Source organism: Amphiprion ocellaris, chromosome 23 (genome assembly GCF_022539595.1).
Source record: "Amphiprion ocellaris isolate individual 3 ecotype Okinawa chromosome 23, ASM2253959v1, whole genome shotgun sequence".
Classification (NCBI taxonomy): Eukaryota; Metazoa; Chordata; class Actinopteri; family Pomacentridae; genus Amphiprion; species Amphiprion ocellaris.
Window position 1 is genome coordinate 4,686,217 of NC_072788.1, and position 20,900 is coordinate 4,707,116.

Here is a 20,900-nt window from a genome sequence, read left to right on the forward strand (position 1 = left end):
CCAGGGCTGATACCAATGTCGATTATTGGTGGTAGAGAAAGGCAGATAACCAATGTTTGGAACCGATCTGCATTAGACGTAATGATTAAAACAGCATGTAATAGCAGAGAACCTGTCATTCATAACTAGATTTATTCATTAATAAGAGTGACGATAACGCAATATGTAAAATAGAAATATTGTTCTATTACTTTTAGCGTCCACTAAGGTCAATAACTTAAAGCACTATTAATTTCCAGATTCAGTTTCAAGGAAATCTGTGGCTGCATTCTAACTTGGCATAACCTCAGCCACTGTGAGAGCAGCTAATTTCCTGGTTTGTGGCAGCGGCTTGTGTTTCTGCTTGAGACATTTCTGAGACAACAGGGTGACAACAGACAGAGAGGAAAGGCTGCATCAGACCTGAAGTAGCACACATAATTCATCAATAATCAGCCTGCAAAAATAACAGTACAGATAATTGGAAAAATGCTAAATATTGGTCACAATGATTGGTCAGGGTGATAATCGGTCTATCCCTATTGTGCTCTACTAATATGTATCAATTTAATCTGTTAAGATTTATTTTTGTATTATTATTCTTGCATTGTTTAGTGAACCCACATTGTATAGGTCTAATAAAATGACAGCAATATGAACCAACAATGGACACTGCATCAACAGCAATAATAGACAAATAATAGACATAATAAAAACACAAAGTTGAAAACCATTATTGTGCTCCTAAACCGATCTCATAACAGCCTATTTGTTGATAATAGAGCCATTTTTGCCACTCTTCCCATTGGCTTCCATCATCTTCACTTAAATGTTCCCCAGCGTGATCCCCAGACCAGGCCAACCACTCACAGCCTCAACACAGTGCTGCACTTCCCCAATTTTTATTATATTTTATATACTAAGCTTAAAACTTCCTGTAATGTTCATCTATTGAATCCTATTGATGAGCAGTCATTTTACCTCAAAGCAGATTTTGCTTTCTTCGTTAAATATGTATCAAGGAAAATGATTCCTTCATCCTTATTTATTTTTAATTATGTGTGTTTTCAGTGTTTTGACAACACAGCCTGTTAGTTGGCTTTTACTCCAAAAAAATGGGTCATTAAAATGGGATCAATAATTACTTCTACCAACTTCAGCCTAAGCAGAGGTCTAATTAGTCACAAGTGAAAACACCTGTGTACTTACACGTGCCAGAAGCTAACCTAATTATCCACAGGCTACTTTGCAGAGCTCAAGTGTTGGTAACACATTATGAAAGTAAATAAATAAAATATTAATATTGCCTAAGCTAAGTCATAAAAGAGTAATAAAATTTAACCATGAAGACTTCGTCAGCTGTCGTGTCTCTGGACATTTTTGTGCGAATGCGCAATACTGAAGCTAACTGTTTAACTTTTAGCTAAAAACGTGACGTCGCACCGTCACGTTAATAAGTACTTATAAACACGCACACGTTCAACTGTATTTTTTACCGAAGAAAATAACATAACATATTCAAAAACTCACCGGGTTGACATTCTCCAACTTTCATATCCTCCAGCTCCGTTAAAAAAAAAAAAAAAAAAAAAACTCCATGTTCCAGCTTCAGTTTAACAACGTGGGACCTCAACGCTGCTCCAACACCGAACATTTCGCACGTAGAAGTTAATATATTCGTTTGAAGCGAATATATCCGTTATTTTGAAACTCCTCGCTGCATCTTCTTCAGTAATTTAACAATTAATTTTTCTTCTCGCCGCTGCTTCAGTTCCAAATCAAGCCAGACTGACACCTGTCTCCACGTGTCTGGTGAACATTGGACTGTACCACTACTGCAGTGGGAGGGAGCGCCTATTTTGGGCGACTTTAATATTTACATTCATAACTGTGATTTTTAGTCTCGGGTTGATTTATATTTCATTTTGCAGCACGAATTTCTCAATTTGTACCAAATCCCTGCCACTCAAACCTCACTAGCTTCTTATTAGTACCATGTCCAGGTGAAATGACCCCCATTTTTTATTTACAAAATATGAATTGCTGCACTGGATTGACATAGGCCATTCTCATGGTGTCTGAAAGCATGTATTGATGTAATTTCCACTGCAAAATAACACACTGGGTACAGTCAGAAGGTGATTTAAAGCAGGGATGAGGGAGGATGCTATTTTCCTTGTTAGCAAAATGACCAAAATGCATGCCCCTTGTTGCCGTACTCCCTCACCATCCCTTAGTGGCAGACAAAGTACAGGGCCAGAGGAGTTGTTTACTTGAATATGTTAGTCTGAGTCATTGATCATTTACTCAGGGTTGCCAACTCTCACGCTTTTGGCGTGAGTTGCCCGCTTTCAGGCTCTGCCTCATGCTCACACGCTGGCCAAACTAATCTCACGCCAAATAAGAGGAAACCTCAAAGCCCCTCCTCAACCTCAGCGTTATATAAGTTAAACAGGCTTCCTCGGCACGCAGAACAAAGTCTGAACACATTTCAGCACCAATATTGGTCCGTAAACATCACAGAGAGCACAAAAGACACAGTTTGCGTGCCTCTAGTTGCCAGAGGGACACACACAGACTTCCCTAAAATCACAAAAGACCTTTCAAGTATGTTGGATTTTGCCTCACTTAGATCTACAATTTTGCATCTATCACATGCTAAAATGTCAGTAAAAATAAAGCTCTGATAGGTCAGTTTAATGACATTTATCCATACAGAATATAATTCCGTAAATATCTGCAGCATCAAGCAAAGGCAGGATGCATATGAGGGTTTCCAAAGTGAAAGAGCTGTGCACATTTACATACATGGAACATCAACATAACTTCATCCTAATTCTAATTATCCTTCACATGTAGATCAAATGATTCTGTGCACATTTCTTTCCTACAAACAGGCGAGGTGTCATACACAAAGTTGGTTTTTTTTTTTAATTAAGGCTAAATGTGCATGATGATGTGCATAGCAGCCATCATTTGATTAAATCCCGAGTCTGCTAAAGTATGAATGAATGGATTCAATAACTCTATTCAGGGCACAGCCTAACGATCAAAATACAGCAACAATGGCCTGAATCAATGAAAACATGGTGTGCTTTGAAAGCTATCCATATCAAGTCAAAGAAAAAGAAAAAAGAAAGAAAAAAAAACCTTCACAAAATATATAGCCTAATAGCAATTCTTTGAAATCAAAATATTAGGTAGAATTATGATATTAAGAATGATTCCACATGTGTGTCTGTTGGCTGGTGGTGTGGGATCAGGGGCAGCTTCCATTGAACCATCATTCCGGCTCAAAAATAAGAAATCATCTTCTGAATACAGTAATGTGAAACTGGCAGAAATCTGTCAGTGATTCTGCAACTCTGTTTCATTATTACACATCCTCTGGCAATGCAACACTATCTCTTGTCAATTTCATCACACATCTTGAACCAGTGCATATCACATATTAAAAACATAATAATCCGGAGGGAGAAAGACTAAAATCAGAAAATGGTTACATACAAACTGAACTACATTTACCAGGGTAAGACGGCAGCAATGGAGACGGCAGTTTTAGGCAGCCAAGCAGCCTACAGCTAGCTCTAAAGCCAGCACTCTGCCTCCCCACTCCTCCCCCTCTCGGTAGTCAGAGGCAAGGAAAAGGCCCATAGGGTTGAGAAAGCTAAGCTCTGCAGTGAGAAATAACATGTTTAGCATTTAACACTGCACAGGAGGTAAAGGTCTCAGGATTTAGTCCATGTTTTTCTCTCTCCCTCTGTCTGCTTCCTCTGCCTCTCGTCCTTGGCATGAATATGACTATGAGTGATATGTTCTTTTTTATGTTGCCATCTTCGGTTCCCTCTTGGTGACTTATTGTCTCTTCCCCTATCTCTCTCTACCGGGCCTCTGACCTCTCTTTTCTCCTCTAATAGGAATGGATGATAGTTGCATTCTCTTTCCTGCCTCACATCACTCTCCACAACAGACCAACTGGCCCCGTATCCTGCAGCTCACAGTCCGTATCTCTCTGTGGATACTTCCCCCTGAGTTCACAGGTTGCCTGTTTGATGCAGCACAGTCAGTGGAGCATATGAATGAAGGATTGGATGGTTTGGTAGCGATAGTCCAACCGAGGAAACAGGCAGACAGAGCGGAAAGAAAAAGCCCAACTGGCATGTGGCATTCATTTGGCTATTAGCAATATTTTGGAAACTTTAACCCTCCTGTTTTCTTAATGTGCGGGCACCTAAAAAAAATATTGTTTCTTTGTCTGAAAAATATCCAAAAATTCTGCAAAAAAAAATTCCACCAAATTTCTGAAAATTTGCAAAACCTTCAGGAAGAAAATTCCAATAATTCCTTAAAAGTTTCCCTTAAAAGTTTTATTTTTAAAAAATCCCCCAAATTTGGCAAGAAAATTCTTGCAAATTTTCAAAAAATGAGTAAAAATCTTCCCAAAAAAAAATCCTAAAAATATTTAAAATGATTACATATATATCAGTAAAACTTCTAATACTTTCTTTAAGAACATTCAGATAAAAATCAACCAAACTCCAGTGAAATTGGCTGGATTTTAGTTTATTTTTTGTGAATGTTCTTAAGAAACATTTTTAACATTTCGTTTTTTCCACCAAAAAATGTTCAAAGATTTGCCAAAAATGTTGAAAATGTGGACATCAGAAGTTTCACTGTGAAAATATTTTTTTCCCACATTTTCAAACTTTAAAACAGGTCAATTTTGACCCGCAGGACAACATAAGGGTTAATTTAATGATGGATTTGTTTGATTTTTAACAACAATTATTGATAATTGCATTAAAAATCAGACAGATTCCTTATGAAGATACTCTATAGGCTCAGGGACGCAAACCAAAGGTCATGATTTGGATTCAAGCCAACAAATTGGTAACCAGATTGCACATGAGCCCCAGCTTGGGGTATTATTTGGTTCCCCCCAGGTAACAACTGCTTGTGGGGATTTTTGTAGCCACTTCTTTTTCTACTTCCATAAACAAGTGCATTAGTCATTCCCAAGGCCCCAGTAAATTCATTAAATCAGCAGGGAGTGGACCAGGGGGAGACAGATAACCCCTCCTTCCAAATGAGTGACAGCCAAGGTGAGCCAATGTCAAACCACAGGTTGCTCTCTACGCCCTCACCAAACCTCATTTCCTCTCCTCTCTCTGTCTCTGTCTCTCCTCTCTGGTAGACTCTTTCTGCTTTAAGTTGAAAAGGGAACATTTTTCTCTCCCCTTTCTTCCTCCCCTTCTGTTTCATCCTCATTCTTAGCAAATAATTTCTCATCCCCCTCCTACTCCAAAAGTCATTTCAATAACCTTGCCCCATTCTCTCCTCATTTCTTTTTTATTGTTATCGCTTCTCTTTCACCTTTACTTAATTTCTCCCCTGCTCAACTCATCACTTGTTCCTTCTGACTTAACATCCAAGCCCAAAATTACAGACTGCAAACTGCCTGTGCTTCTGACTACTTCACTTTGCCCTTTGTGTTCTGTCTAGCTGTGCATTGATAGCATATCTAAGTTTTGCTCAATGCACTGAGATAAGGCCACCTGCAGCAGACTGTAAGTGCTGGTGAACTACTATATTACTCATCATGAGAATACACTTAGTCACTTAAGAATCAGTATGCAAAGATGTGCCACATCTGCAGCACAAATCTCACATGACATATCTTTAGGTAGAAAAGGAAAAAATTCCCTTGTTGAAAAGAAGTTGATGTTTTGCAGCTTCTCTTTGTAAGCCGCTGCCTCACAAAAGAATATAAGAAGAATTATTCAATGCTAGCAATAATCAGAAATTATATTGGGAATTACACAAAAATAATGCAAAAACAAAAATAAGTATAATCAGTATTACAGAAAATGAAAGTGATCTTAAATTAGAACTCACTGTATATATATATATATATATATATATATATATATATATATATATATATATATATATATATATAATTTCATTCTCTCATTTATATTTTGTAAAGGTATGGAGAAATACATACAAAACCAGGACTAATCCAGTTTTCATGCTACAGAAGGAAGCTATAGGAATTGTAAACTGATCGGATTATTACAAACCGACAACCACACAATTTATTAACTTACATGCTTTAATATTCATGGTGATTCTAATGCTGCACTGATCACAATATAATTTACTTTCTGACCCCATAGGTTGAGGGTAATTATAGAAAGCCAGTATACAAGGGAAAATATGTTGCTGAAAAAAACAATTGTAAGGACAGAAAAATATATTTCATGAATAGATTCACATCTGTCAAGGGGCAAAATTGTGGAATAAATGTGACAAGGAATAAAGAATGTGTGGTTTCACTGTGGAATTTAAAAAAATGTTTTAAACTAAGGTGGTAAACAAAAATAAAACTGGGTTCTGCTCATTATTGTCTGGAACATTTGATTTGCTTCTGTTTGGTTTCATCTTTGTATTGCCTAAATCTAATAGAGAAAGGGTTGGACATTAGAATGTTATGTACTAAAGGTAGACGTAATAATACTAAAGCTTCACTCTACAGCTTCGTGGTCAAAATTTCTTTTCGTACTTTCTTTTTAATTTAATGCCCTCTATTTATTTATTTCCATGTGCATTCATTTTGGAAAATTGTTTATGAGGACCAAAATTAACTTACCGCCTCTACTACTTTTGCTTCCCAGCACAAAATGTCTAGAGTGTAATGATCAGTTTAATTGGCCTCTCTTCAGGAGGAGGAGGTAAGAAGACAGATTGCACACTGCACAAGCATAAATACCACCTTAAATGGTTCCTTGCCTTTGCCTCCTTCACAGCCTCTCAGGCCTCTCTCTCCCTCTCTCTGTCTCTGTGGCTGTGACACTCAGCAGCTGTCCCTGTGCTGTGCCATGGTCTATCAGGACCATCTGTAGGGACGGGAAAAGCATCAGCAGCCACATCAGCATCAGCCGACTTTACCCTTCCACAGGTCACAGGTGGTGCCCGGGAGTATCAACAGGCCACATGCATGCACAGAATGCATATACATATACAAATATGCATTTGCATGCACATTCATATGCATGTAGAACTTTCTCCAAAAGCAATGGTAAGCAGTCTTGCTAGGCTAACACTGTGTGCTGGTACTTTTGTGCAAAATGCATTTAAGAACGCATAATGAATATTCAAGACGTCCTTTTCTATTTGATGTAATCAAATCGACTTAGATGCATTCTTGCACACTTACACACACAAGCACGTGGTGTATCGCTGCACTCTTATTGCACACTGAGCACAACTGCTGTGCCATGATACGCCATAAATCATTACAATATTTCCTTCACTGAAAAACTTCCAGCGCTGCACATGCCATCAGACAAAATTTATGCACTTCAAAAGAGCTTACATAGATATTCTGCAGCTACCTTAAGTGCTCTAAGAGGCTTGGGCTTAACATTGCATGACCTCATCACTACATTTACACCATGACCCGACGCAACACCGGCAGCCCAAACATCAAAGGGCCCCAGTCAGCAGTTCTTGCCCTAAGCCTCGATTATGCCGATGTAAAGTCTGGCTTGATTATAAATAAATAAATAAATAAATAAATATAGCGATGCGAGATGTAACACAAGACAGCGGTGAGGAAGAATAAGGAAAATGGGTGCAAAGAAGTGGGGGGAGAGGAGAAAGTTCTGCACAGTCATCACTAGCAGGTAAGAAGGCAGTAAATCAGACATAATCATAGTAGTTTTATCCCACAAGAGCTGCGAGTCCTTCCCACAGGCTTCATATAAGTCAATAATTAATTAAAAAAAAACAGCAGCTTAAGCTACTACCAGCCCAACACACATACACACAATACACAGCCTCTTACACACACACACACACAGACGCACAAACAAGCACTGTATTGTATTTAGAAATGGGCCTGACTGGGTTGTTTCATGGTTGTTTACTTCCTAAGACCTGCCATTAATTTCTGTAACGGCAGCAAGTAAAAGTATAAACACTGTCAGGAAGGTAAACAACAACAGGCCAGAATTTGAGGGGGAGAAAGAGATACAAAGGTGGACGCAGTGAGTGAGAAAAAAAGATTGGCTCATAGCTCAAATGTGTGCATTTCAACACACACACACACACACAGATTCGGAGACACACATACACACCTCTAATCCATCATAAAAAGCCAGAGCAGCAGTCCTTCTGTGGGGAGCTGTCCAGGGAGCTCTACCAACAACAAACTCAGCGTACACACCATGTCTGGTACACACACACACACACTTACACTCATAAACACAGGCAGTGGAAACTGTGCTGGAAAGTTTGTGGAGGAAGGTGGTGAAAAAAAACAGCTCCTGTGTGCTGAGAAATGGAACGGGGACAGTGAGCAGCAGTCCAGGAGCTGGAGCTGACCAAGGTGCTGAAACCATCTTACACCCTCAGACACAAATGGCTGGTTTCAAGGAGAGATAGGAGAGTGGCTGTGGAGTGGGCTGAGGAGAGGAGCTGTCCGAGGTAAAGCATCAACAGTGTGGCTCTCCTTTCCGCACCGGATATGTTTCCATTCATCGAGCAAGCCTCTGTCAGACTGCTTACTTATACCTTTGATACTATGCAACTGAGTTCGACTGCGGCAATGAATAGCAGCGCTGACAGAATATTCCTGTTTATGAAAAGCTTGGCCCTCTGATGACCTATAGGAGGCACCTTGTAAATCCAGGTAGGAAAATCAATAACAACAGAAAATAATATTAATTGTAACAGCAGAAGTAGTGCTCACCCCAGTTTGTTGGTACATAATGCACATTTGGAATCCAAACCAAAAGCTGCAAAAAGTCTGTTAAAGAGTGCATATTGTTCTGTGATTTTCAGTGTTAGCTGCTGAGTCTTACAAGTGTAGATTTGTGTTTGGAGTTATGTCTAAATACAGCAAGAATATAAAATTAGTGGCAAAGGATAAATGTAAGTGACTACAAGCCTTTTTACTGTTAAACAACCAAGAATACAAAGATAAGTTTGAGGAACACATATATAATTAACAATCAACAACATCTTATGTTTCATGAATGAATAAGAAACTGCTTTTTACAATCTGAGCAATATAAAGCATTATTAAAGAGAAAAGAAAACACTGCCTCTTTTGCATAAGCCGAGTACTGCTGTAAGTGAAGTGCAGATGGTGTAAATGCATTAATCAAAAACCTTGGAAGCACAGCATTATTAGAACACAGCGGACATACTTTGCTTTCCATTAATACTGCACTGTGTATTGATTCTGCAAAAAGACTTCTATTTAAAAAGTTGGTTTCATGTTCTCCCAAGCTGCAATGATGAAATATGAGTGCAACAGTTTACACTGGACCAATCGATGTTAGGAGTTCTGTAGCACAATTAATAGTCTAAATTTAATTCATTGTTGATAACTATGCTCAACTAACATCTACCTCCTATTTGCTAAACACTATGTTTTACAGCTAAAAAGGGCAAATAACCTAAAATCTGAAACGCATTGACTCAACTGCTCAACAAAAATTTAGTATAAATCTTGAATGGAACCTTTCATGGAGCACGTGAACTAGTTTATGCAGTGCAAGTTACCAAGGTGATATTCTGCAGTTAAAATTAAGACATCTCCATGCAACAAAAATGTCAGTGCTTAACCAAAGGTCAGCTGACTAACCTAATAGTCTGGCATTGAGAGACATGCGGCGGTGAGGGACAATGAAACAATGCATGTGGGTAAAGAGCTGTCCGTGGTGCTGAACTGACAGCGCCTCTCAATACAGTGGCAGTACTAGGAGCTGTCTGTGAAATATGTGGTGCTGAAGTGTGCCAATGGACCGTGTGCACAAAGCATGTCCATCCTTGATGGTCATGGAGTCCTTGTGACCTATTCCACAGTGCATCTTGCACCTATTGTTTCTGGTTCATCTGCACAGCTAAACTGGAGAGGCAGGAGGTGGCAGTGCACTGTGGAATGTGCCACAAGCACTTAATGACATCAAGGAAGGTCACTGAAATACTCAGAGCAAACACTCCATATTTTACTGTAGGTGGTGGATAGAGGGGATGTGAACAAAGATGATTACATGAATGCTGTAAAGAAAACTGAAAGTGCTATAAATATTCGTGTGTAAGGATCAGGGTTTTATTTACAGATGCATCCAGTTCCTAACTGAGAGTCATCATTTTGTTTCAGCTTCAGCCATTGTGAACTAGCAAGGTTTGAGCCTTGAGCTGGTCATTTTCTTTTCAAGAAGGCTGGTTTACAATTTTCTTGTTCACTCAGAGGTGTAAATGCTTTCTAAAACTGACTGGATGAATACATCTCTTACCGAGCTCAGAATGGGTTTAGCTTCCAGTTCCCAAACTGTGAAAATGTAGCAGGTATTAGAGATATTTTATTTATTTTCCACTACTCACAAAGTCGGTGTGTGAAGATGCTAAAGTAGGGAAATTGTGCTTATTCTTTATTTTGCATTTGTAATTACAAAAATAGGATAAGTGCTGGACAGAGGTGACAACCTTCCACAAACACACTAATGTGAACACTTTTCATTTCAACTTTTCATTTTCTCATTGTTTACACAGTATTTTGAACCTTTTTCTATTTCCTACCATCCCAGCTCTTCCCTTCAACTGATCCTTCATGCAAAGTTAAGCCAGCAATGCAGTTTAGCTGCAAGCCATTTATCAAGCAATGCAGTGCAGCTCTCAGTTACATATACGTGAAATAATACAGTCCAGCTTCCAGCTTTTTTAACGCAGCATATTTAGAACCCTCCCAGCCACCTATTAAGCAATGCAGCTCAATGTCAGCTTTTCAGCAGCCGGCAATCCCACCACAGTTTCTTTAGAAATTATATTTTCTAGTGAATATTTATGTAGCCAGACTATTAAAATGATAACATATCCCAACAGGAATCTCATATTCTCATGAATTTATTCAGACATCAACAATAAGAGAACAATGATATCTTTTGTTGTTAACGATTATGATTTTCAAAGTGCTGATGTGATGATTTTGCAAATCTACGAAAGTATGGAAATATGAAGACCCCACTGCACTGTGAGAATGCAGGAAACTCATCTCTGCTTCTGTTTTTCCTCTCATAGAACCCAGAGAGAATAAACAAGGCAGGAGATGGAGATGTTAATGCTACAGGAGAGAAAAACACACTCACTCTCTCCTCGCTGGCTTGCTCCGGGCCACACAGGTGTGACTAAGTCTTCCAGATTCAGGGCTGATGGCAGAGCAGGGTTAGCGAGTGAATAGTGGGTAACTAGAGCAAAGTGCACAGCTTGCAGATAACGGCATCCTTGGAGAAAATGGCTTGGCAAGAGAGTTAGCTTTCGATCGATAGTGCTCTGAAGAAGTTTGATAGGGCTTGGGAGGAGCTGACTTTTCAACACAGCATCTGTGTTTTGGAAAACCTAAGAGGTCTGCTGGGCTCATCTGATCTGCCTCTGTTTGTCTTTTTGCTGTCTCTTCTCCATTTTTGTCTCAGTTTCTCTGTTAGTATCATTCTCTGATTCTCTGTCAGCCTGGAAGCTATCCCGCTAGATGATACTGGTTTTTCTCCTTAGGTGGGCATTAATAGCCAGTTGTATTTCTGGTGTAACATTTACAGGAGACAAGTATCAAATAAGATTGTGTTGTCCAGTCTACATCAACCTCTCTGTTTCATCACATATAAACTAGGAGAAACTGGTGCTGAATGGTGGCAAGTTCATAAATGCCTTGAATTTTAATTATACCTGTTTCTGGAAATCCAGATTGTGGTGTCCTAATCACAATGTTAACTTAGCACAAGAAATGTCGAGAAATCATGTAATGTGTTCTCCACATTAGGAAACTGAAAAAGGATGACAGAGCGTTGTGCCACAAGAGAGGTGGAAATCCCTGATACATTCCCAGGGATCTGCTCTGTCAAAACAGGCACAAATATCTCTGCTGCTTATACCATCTGTGACAGACACTCACTTCCTGTCTCCCACACACTGCAGCTTGCTGTACACCGGGGGCCATGTCAAACCACCAAGTTATTCCAGGGACTCGCTGGGGAGCGGGAGGCACATGTCACCGTACATGCCAGTCCCCAAACACCCAGGCCAAATGGTGTGTCACACCAGCTTGGAAGCGAGGGAAAGCACAGATGAATCCTGTGTTGCTCCATTTGAAAACGGGAGAGAGACGGTGAAAAAAAGGGGAGAGGGAGCGAGACAGGGGGGGGACTTGGAAACCTGGTAAGTGCTAAACCCTCACAATTAACACCATTGATGGGAAGAGTGGCTCTGATCCCAAAACAATCAGATCTGGGCTTATTTAATATCTGGGCCATGATTTGAGAGGTGGCAGCTATGGGGCATCTACAGTTGATATCTGGGCAGTTGAAACTGAAACCAAGCCTGTTTAAAAACACAATTAAATTTGAAAAGTGTCGACAATAACAGCATTTTAAGTTATATAACAGCATGACACTGTACAGCTTAGCTCTGTGATGTCAGCGCTGTGAGGGTATGCACAGCACTTAATGGTGATTCACCTTTTAATCATCCAGTCCGCCCAGTATTGTGAGATCATGCTTTTTTTTCTGCTCATGAAGTTTCAGTTTTTTGCAAGTGTTGCTATTTTTCTTCTTATCTATGTTTTTTTTTGTCTCCAATATGCACTTGAGAGCTGTTATGGCTAATCCTAACACAGTAAGCACTCTAGTTAAAGCTGCAGTTAGCAGAAATCTGCAAAGACACAAAAAATTCTAAAAATTTGCAAATACAGACATCTTTGCAGCTGCCCCCTCTCTCGTCTTCATCTTCACTCAATTCAGACATCCCATTAAATGGCCCATTATCTGTGTATATCATCCTCATATATATGGGCCAGTAGGGACCTTCTCCACTTTCTAGTGATGAAAAGAAAGTATGTCAGATAACGGTGACCTCCTTATTGTGTGAATAAAGGTATGCAAAACTGTGCAAAAAAGTAGTCAAAACAAAAGTCCACATTTAATTGTAGGTTTAGGCAGGATTTCAATCCCACCATCCAATGTAAAAACCCTCTTTTTAACCCACTGAGCCACTCTGGTCTGTTACTAACATAGAATCTCCCATTATAAACAAGATTGTCTAAAATGTGTGGTTTCCTCCCAGACCACTGGGATTACAAAAGTTAAGAGTTTTGCACAATGATGTCACAAAAAATACTGGCTTCTCCAGCTTTACACAAATCCCAAGAGGTGGAAGTAGAACTGGTATTTTTGTGTGGCAGAGGAAACAGTGAGACCATTAAAATCACACTGCACTATTATTGAGTTATATCTGGTGTAGAGTTGATCAAACTGGGTAATGACGTTTCTTAACCCTCATGTCGTCCTGCGGGTCAAAATTGACCCATTTTAAAATTCGAAAATGTGGGGGAAAAAAAATATTTTCACAGTGAAACTTGTGATGTCCACATTTTCAACATATTTGGGAAATCTTTGAACATTTTTTGGTGGAAAAAATGTTAAAAATGTTTCTTAAGAACATTCACAAAAAAATCAAACAAAATCCAGCAAATTTCGATGGATTTTGGTTGATTTTTTTGTGAATGTTCTTAAAGAAAATATTAGAAGTTTTACTGATATATATGGAATCACTTTAGACATTTTTAGGATTTTTTTGGAAGATTTTTACTAATTTTTAAAAAATATTTACAAGAAATTTTTTGCCAAATTTGGGGGATTTTTTTTAAAATAAAACTTTTAAGGGAAACTTTTGAGGAATTATTGGAATTTTCTTCCTGAAGGTTTTGCAAATTTTCAGAAATTTGGGGAATTTTTTTGTTGAATTTTGGGATTATTTTCAGACAAGAAACAATATTTTTTGGTGCCGGTAAATGAGGCCAACAGGAGGGTTAAAAACAAATTCATCATTCCTAGTGTTTAAAATATAACTAGCAGTGAATAGGAATGGTTTCCCTCATGATTCATAATCTAAAAGGCACATAGGAGAGAAACTTATGCAACAGCAGCAGACTACACAGCTAAAAATGTCCATTGAGGTACATGTTCCAAAACCCTGCACTGCACCAGAGCAGTTAGTCCGAAAGTCTCACAGAAGCTATCTGGATGGATGGCTGGACTGAAACAGCTGGACTGAGATGGAGAGAGGGATGGATGCTCTGTGACTCTGTTCTCCCTCTTTCTACTCCCTGCTCATTCTCCCTCCCTCCCTCCTCTTTTCTTACCATCATTCTGACACATTTAGCCTTCACGTCTCTGCTTTTCTCCTTCAAAACCGGTGAAAACGGCAGCCGGGGTGGCATAAATGCGACACAGGCCTCATTTGCCCCAGAAAATGGGAGGGAAAAATCTGCATTGGTGCTGAAGTTTGGAACAATAAACATAAAAAAAACACCTTAGCTATCAGACATTTGAATTCCCACCGCAAAAAAAGCAAAGTTGCACTACAAATAATACAATACAACAAAGCTAAATGTGATTTAACTTGAGTGTCTATTTCATTTCTGTGTTTCTCCTTTGAATCACAAAATGGTGACACTAGTCATCATTCAATGGTGCTTCTCTATTCCTGGCTCATTACAACAGAGAGAATAGTGTTGGGTAATTGTTTGACCCTGCGTGCTCAACCTACGTCCTTGGCTGCTGAGAGCGCTCGATGCTAGAGTTCTATGGGATAAATGGTGGCTATTCCCACATTCTGCCCTGTGGCTGCCGGCAAACAGAGTGCCATCGTATCGGTGACAAGAGAAGCCTGATGAAGGTACGCTGGCTGCACAAACCCAAAGCAGCACCGGCAGCAGCGGTACCACCTCTCTAAAAGGACCCATTGTGCCCTGCCAAAGCTTTTCCCTCTCTGCAGTGAAGTGGCCATTGTGGCTGGCAGAATAGCCATCACTCTCCATTGCCTGGTGGGGAAAGTGTTGTCATGCTGGGGCTGAGTATGGTCGCGGTTGCGGCCGTAGACAGTATCTCAATATTGTGACCCCCATCAGCACCTGAGTGCTCCCCGCCATTCAGTTAAATTATCCCACAGGTGGGTACAATCCAGACCTAATTTCAGATGATGAATAGGCCGTGAGGTGCAGCTGCATCCTGGGACGGAAAACAGCTACATTTCAGCCAGAGGTGAAGTGGTAAGGTTAGAAATTTTTAGCATGAATAAGTCAACTTTGGATACACAGTATTGATTTTGCTGCAGGGGTGGCGCTGTGAAAATATATTCATTATGACAGGACGGACAAAAGCCTTATGGATTTCTGGAAGAGGAATAAACTGTAGCGGAGCACAACAATTCTCTTAAGGGTACTTGACTGAGCGCAGTACTTACAGTTTTTCAAGTTGCTCTGCTGAGACTCACCGGAGGAAGTGGGAGGAGGAGTTCAACAGACAAAAAAATACAAAATAAAGTAAGAGAGACACGACAAACTCCATTAGAAAGACGGCTGAGAAACCCCACCTGACTGTGCTTTCATGACCTGCTCATGTAAAACTCATATTTGGATCATGTTGAGGGAACAGCTGTGCATTTATATTGACAAGTAATGACTCCGAAGTCTCCTCAGGCTGTCTATCCCTGCATCTTTGGAAAACTGCTTGAGGGAAACAGCCTCATAATGTGCGCTGATGACCATCGGACAAATGAATTAAACATTATCTAAGAGGGAAGAAATGTGGCTTTCCGTGGATTAACTTGCATTTCATTGCATAAGGCTCAGACTAAATAGTGGGTTATTGACTGATGGTAATGTCCAGCACTTATCTTGAGAAGTAAATGCTATTGTGTTGCTAGATATGCAAATGTTATGCAAACAAATTGCCTGATTATGCACAACTAGAAATAGTGTGGATGAGTGATATCCCACAGCATAAGGATTAGTTACTAACACCCACTCTTCAATTATGAGCATAAAACTCTTATGTGGGTTTTTTTTGTGTGTCCCATATCCCCGTTATGCAACCTGCTCCACTTTGAAATAGATCCTTTCACAGCTAACCGCATGTTAGCGTACCCTGGTATGGATTGGGATAATTGAAAGATGGAAACAGTGTTGCCGCTCACACATAATGAGGCACAGGACAATTTTGTCCAACAGACTCTGCAGTGCAAAAGGCCACCAATGTTTACTACTGACTCCAAGGACTGTCTTCAGGTTGCAGGCGAACATGATACATCATCATCAACAGTGAGGTTACATCAGCTCGTTTTGTCCGGAACGTGCCCTTCCAAATAGGGAGCTAGGTGTGATATTTTTAAACCCGAGGAACAGCAGCTGCCTTTTTGCTGGAGTAATTTAGGTTAAGCAGCTCACTGGCAGGTGTTAAAGAGACCTGTCCCACACCTGAAACACAAATTGATTCCGAAAAACTCTCAGGCCAACAGTTCTCTCAGGTCAAGGCAAGGTGACATGTGAGGGAGGTGACATTTGAGATGAGGCCAGAAAAGAGAAAAAAACAAGAAGCCGCAGAGAGAAGTTTTATTTGTCTATTTATTCTCTTTAAATTCCAGCTAAACTGTAGCACCAAGGATCTTGCTCGAGCCTGTTAAAAGGCGAGCAATATGGTAATGCAAATATTTCAAATCAAGCTCTCACTGGAGGCTACAAAGAACATCTTCATTAATTCATTTGCAGTGCCTGCTTTTTTGGGGGGTTACTCAGATATGAAAAAAGGGGGCTGGGATTACATTACTTTCAACAATCTGAGAGAAGAAAAAAATCCCCTCATCCAAGATTCAAATGCACTTGCAAGCTCTGCTGAATGAATTCATGACCCAATCTTTGTGGAATACAGTCGAATATGTGGCACAGATCCAGGGTTTTCAACACCCGAGTCTCTCAACTCTTTCTCAATTAGACAGACCAAAGGCAAGTTGCTAAAAACCACACAGAGCTTTGAACTCAACTGGTGCCATTACATCGTTTCCTCTGCATCCGACAGCATGACAAGAGATGTATTAACTTTGACATGCTCAATAATAAATGTCCTGCCAAACTGACTAATATTAGTCTCAATCGAGATGCGGATATCCTACCGGCAAGGCCACGCAGGAGGGAAGGGAGTAACTTGATAGGATCAATAGGCTATACTGTATCTTGTCTCCCCCTTTTCTCTCTGTGCTGCCTCTTTTTCTCTCAGAAATCCATGCATGTAGTCACTCAGAGACAATAAGAGGTGCTTCAGTCCATCTTTGCATTATAGGCTCTTCTTACCTCTACTGTGCCTTCTCTATCAAAGGAGGAAAGATTATGGGCGGGGCAAAGAGCAAGCTGGGTACATCTTTCCTCATCATGGCCCCTGCAGCTAAAATGGAGGGCACAAGGAGGAGCAGGAAGAAGGAGGGAATCCTTCATTTTTCTACTGCAAATCTTCTTTTTACAGAAGCAAAGGTGTCTTGCCTTCTTTATAACTCCCCTAAGCTCCCTTAACCTCTCCACTCCCCGGCTCTCGGGGCGGACGGTGGACGAATGGACAGGAAGATGGATGAGGGCCAGGCGGCAAGCAGCAGAGGAGTGAGTTAATGAGGCAGATTGCTCTCTTTGCTGCCTGTGCGAGGGATTACAGAAAGATTACCCATTCTGATTCTCTTCTCTTCCAATTTCAGTCGCTTTGGTGGTAAACTGAAGGGGCAAGGCAGGGCGGAAAGGGGCGTGGGGAGGGTGCCGGAGTGCCCATGTTTCGATAGAGGTGAGATAGAAGGCAGCGCTCCGGCTCTCTGTCAAGGGAAAGTGACAGCTGCTCAAAACACTGACCTGCAAAGGGAGAGAGTTTCTGACTGATGCCTCCAATCTGACAGCTGTTAGGATGGCTGCATTCGAGCTAAATATACCCAACATAAGACTGAACATCTCATTCGTCACATGAGATCCAGCTCCTTCATCGAATTAATTCTCGGGTGATAGCTTTAACACGCGACAGATTCCTCCCCCATAAACACATAGTGGACTCTTTGAAATGAGGCACATTACACATTTGAAAAGGGTTTTTTCTTTCTGTGATGTACAAATGGCATTGACCCACAATGGCATTTGAGTTGAAAAGCTGCAGATTTGTATTCAGGAAAGTTGTTGGAAACCTCATGTCAGGGAGATGAGCGAAAACAAAGAGAAGTACAGGACCTCGAATCCACTTTTTGCACTCCCTGAATAACAAACAGCGAAAAGGTCTGGAGAAATTATTCAAATTGCGGAGGAATTTGCAATTATTATAAGTCATCTCAACCCACAATGGCAACGTTAAGCACCCTTCATGAAGTGCACTGAAAGCTCGGAGAACAAAAGTGGGACTATACATGGGCCCATTTTCCGCTGAAGGTGTCTGCTCACTGTGTATTGTTATAAAGGGAGGAAGCTATTTAGGCATTTCCAAAGCTATTATCAAAGCTGGAGTTGTTAGACTGACTTGGTGATGTATTCTTCTTTGTGATTTTTTTTATTTCAATTTGGAATTAACAGAAAAATGCCAAATTGTGTGTGTGGGAAAAGATGCACTGGTGTTGTCATTCTGTCGCCAACTGACCCTGTGATTAAGTGTAGCTCTTTTGTAGTGTTGCTCATTTCTGGCCTGAGAAAGTAAACTCAAATTGAAAAGAAAACCTATCACCTTGGTTGATCTCTGCCAAAAAAAAAGTTTAATTTGGTTCATTTAGCGAATGGCTCAATAAGGATCAGCTAACCATCAGCTCTTCAGAGGTCTACCAGCAATTAATTCAGGTCAGTCAGTCAGAGCTGGGACTCTTGTCTGTACTCATCAAACTTTGATCACTTTGATTACAGTGAGAACATGTGAACATGACTGACACTGATGTAAGTAATGGCATACAGAGCAATAAGAATAAAGGGTTTGGGGGATCAACAAACATGTAAACACTGTAAATAATGACCATCGTCTCATATTTCTTCCTGAAAACTGTAAAAGTTCCTACATCTTCACTATACAAACAGAGCAGGTGAGCTTCCCCATCAGCCTTTGCAGAGACTCCTCGTGTCTGCGTTTTCCCATCCGTCTCTGCCTCTATGTCTCCAAACTACACAGTCTGCGCTCAAATATTATCAGTCCAACTAACCACAACCGTATATCGTTATCGGGGATTTGGCGTATTTGTAGCACTTGTTAATTATCCTTTCGGTTCGGGGGGATTTTGTGTAGAGACATCGTTACGCACCCCAGTGGGCGTTTGGCGACACGGTGGCGCAGGAGTCGCATACAGTCGCAGTACGCTCGTCCCAAACATCTACGCGAGAGAGAGCGCATTTTCTAACACATCGTTGCTGATCACATTTACTCAAGAAAACACTTTATGAGATTCCTTTACCCAACAGACTGTCAAATCACAGCCATTCTGCCCTTCAGCAGACGGAAATCTAAGGCAGTTGTTCATTAAAGAAAGTCTACCCTCCGGTGGCCTAATTTTCCATGTCCTAAAGATTTTATTCTCACATTTTAAAGAGAAATCCGCAGCAAAGAATCACGGATAAACATTAGTACTCTCAATTGATGGTGCCAAAATTAGGATTCGACTCCCTAGACAGTGAAATTACAGTTAATTTCCATTTCAGGTATTTGGAGTGAGGGAGAAGTCCAAGTAAGCAGGATGCGTGTGTAAAAAAAAAAAAAAAAAAAAGGCTGCATGTATCATCAGCGTATCTCACTTGCTACAATCCATGCGTATATTCTCCTCTAAACCAGAGCTGTTCAATTAAATCGGTTGCCCAGGGTTTAACGAGTGTCGGAACCTGTAAGAATAACCCCTCACAAGTCGTCTGGACATTGCGTAAACACATCTCCAGCTCACCGAAGCACAAAAACTGACTTTCTCTGTCACCAAACACAGTGGGAATTTTTTATTTTTATTTATTTTTTTTTTTTTTTGTGGGGGGAGAATTCCCCCACTCTGTCAACGCTGTCACGCGTGGCTTCAAAACATATATGTCCATCATTACTCCCCCCCCACCTCCCCACCCCCTCACACACACACACACACCGAATTCAGCGTGTCTACTCCCACAGCCGCAGAAAACAAACAGCGTATCCATTCGCCTCCTCCAAATATTGACCCATTACGCATCATTTACTGATGGCTCCCTCTCAACAGAACAAAGCAGGCATTATTGGATTATTTAAGTGCGTCTTTAAATGTTTTGTTCCCCCGTGATATCACCTGTCAGCATTTGGAGAACCCTTGCAGACAGGGACAAATCCTCACAGCCGGAGAGAAAACACACAGAAGCGTACAGTCACCACAGCAAAGAAGGGGGAAAAAAAGTCCTTACTTGTATTTTGCGGCAATCCTTTGCGATAATATTCTCCAGACTTGGGGAGGTTTGTAAATATCCCTGGGTAAAGCCTGGATGTAGCTTCTGCGCTTCTTTTCTCTTTTTTCCTTTCTTTTTTTTATCCAGAGCGTTGAACAGACCAGGTTTTCTTCCCCCCCTCTCTCCTTCAAGACAGATGTGAACGGTCCTGGCCGAGTCGCTCCACCTGCATCCCTGCTGTCAAGCCAGACACAAGGCAGGAAATGTAACTTCACATTCCTCCTTTCAAATCAAAACCCCCGGCGCTGATCCGTGCCGCTGGGACTTTTATTTTGAAGGTTCCGTCTCCCCGTTTCTTCTGGATGCTTCTGGGTCGTTTGACGCACCTCCACCTGCTTCCACTGGAATAGGAGACACAGTGGCATCAGCAGCAGCGGTTGGTAGCGGCGCCGCACTGAGGAGGCCGCCCACAGAGACACGCCCCGCTCCGGCTGCAGGAGGCTACTTCACCCTGGGCGAGGGACACCGGAGATCTCTGGCTGAGAAGTTCCACCCACCAGGTACTGAAGATTTAAAAAAATGTATACGCAGGACGGCCAGAGAAGATGAAAGTATGCGTAACTGTCCAACTTTACGCACAGGACTTAACTGGAAGCATTCAGTGATTTCAAGAAGATCAGATAAACCATGG

General features: G+C 40.9%; 1 protein-coding gene across 14 annotated transcripts in view; it reads right to left on the minus strand.

The window, feature by feature from the left end:
• nrxn2b (neurexin 2b) overlaps positions 1 to 20,465 on the minus strand; it is a 702,762-nt gene extending 682,297 nt beyond the window's left edge. For 4 of the 14 annotated variants that reach the window (XM_055007803.1, XM_055007806.1, XM_055007804.1 and 1 more), the window contains exon 1: positions 20,228 to 20,462. The gene's annotated coding sequence lies outside the window, so the exon portion shown is untranslated. Of the gene's footprint in view, positions 1 to 1,509; positions 1,758 to 20,227 lie in introns of those variants that run through there. The other 10 variants (XM_055007808.1, XM_055007809.1, XM_055007807.1 and 7 more) reach the window with 5 other exon arrangements.
• Positions 20,466 to 20,900: the final 435 nt, after the last annotated feature.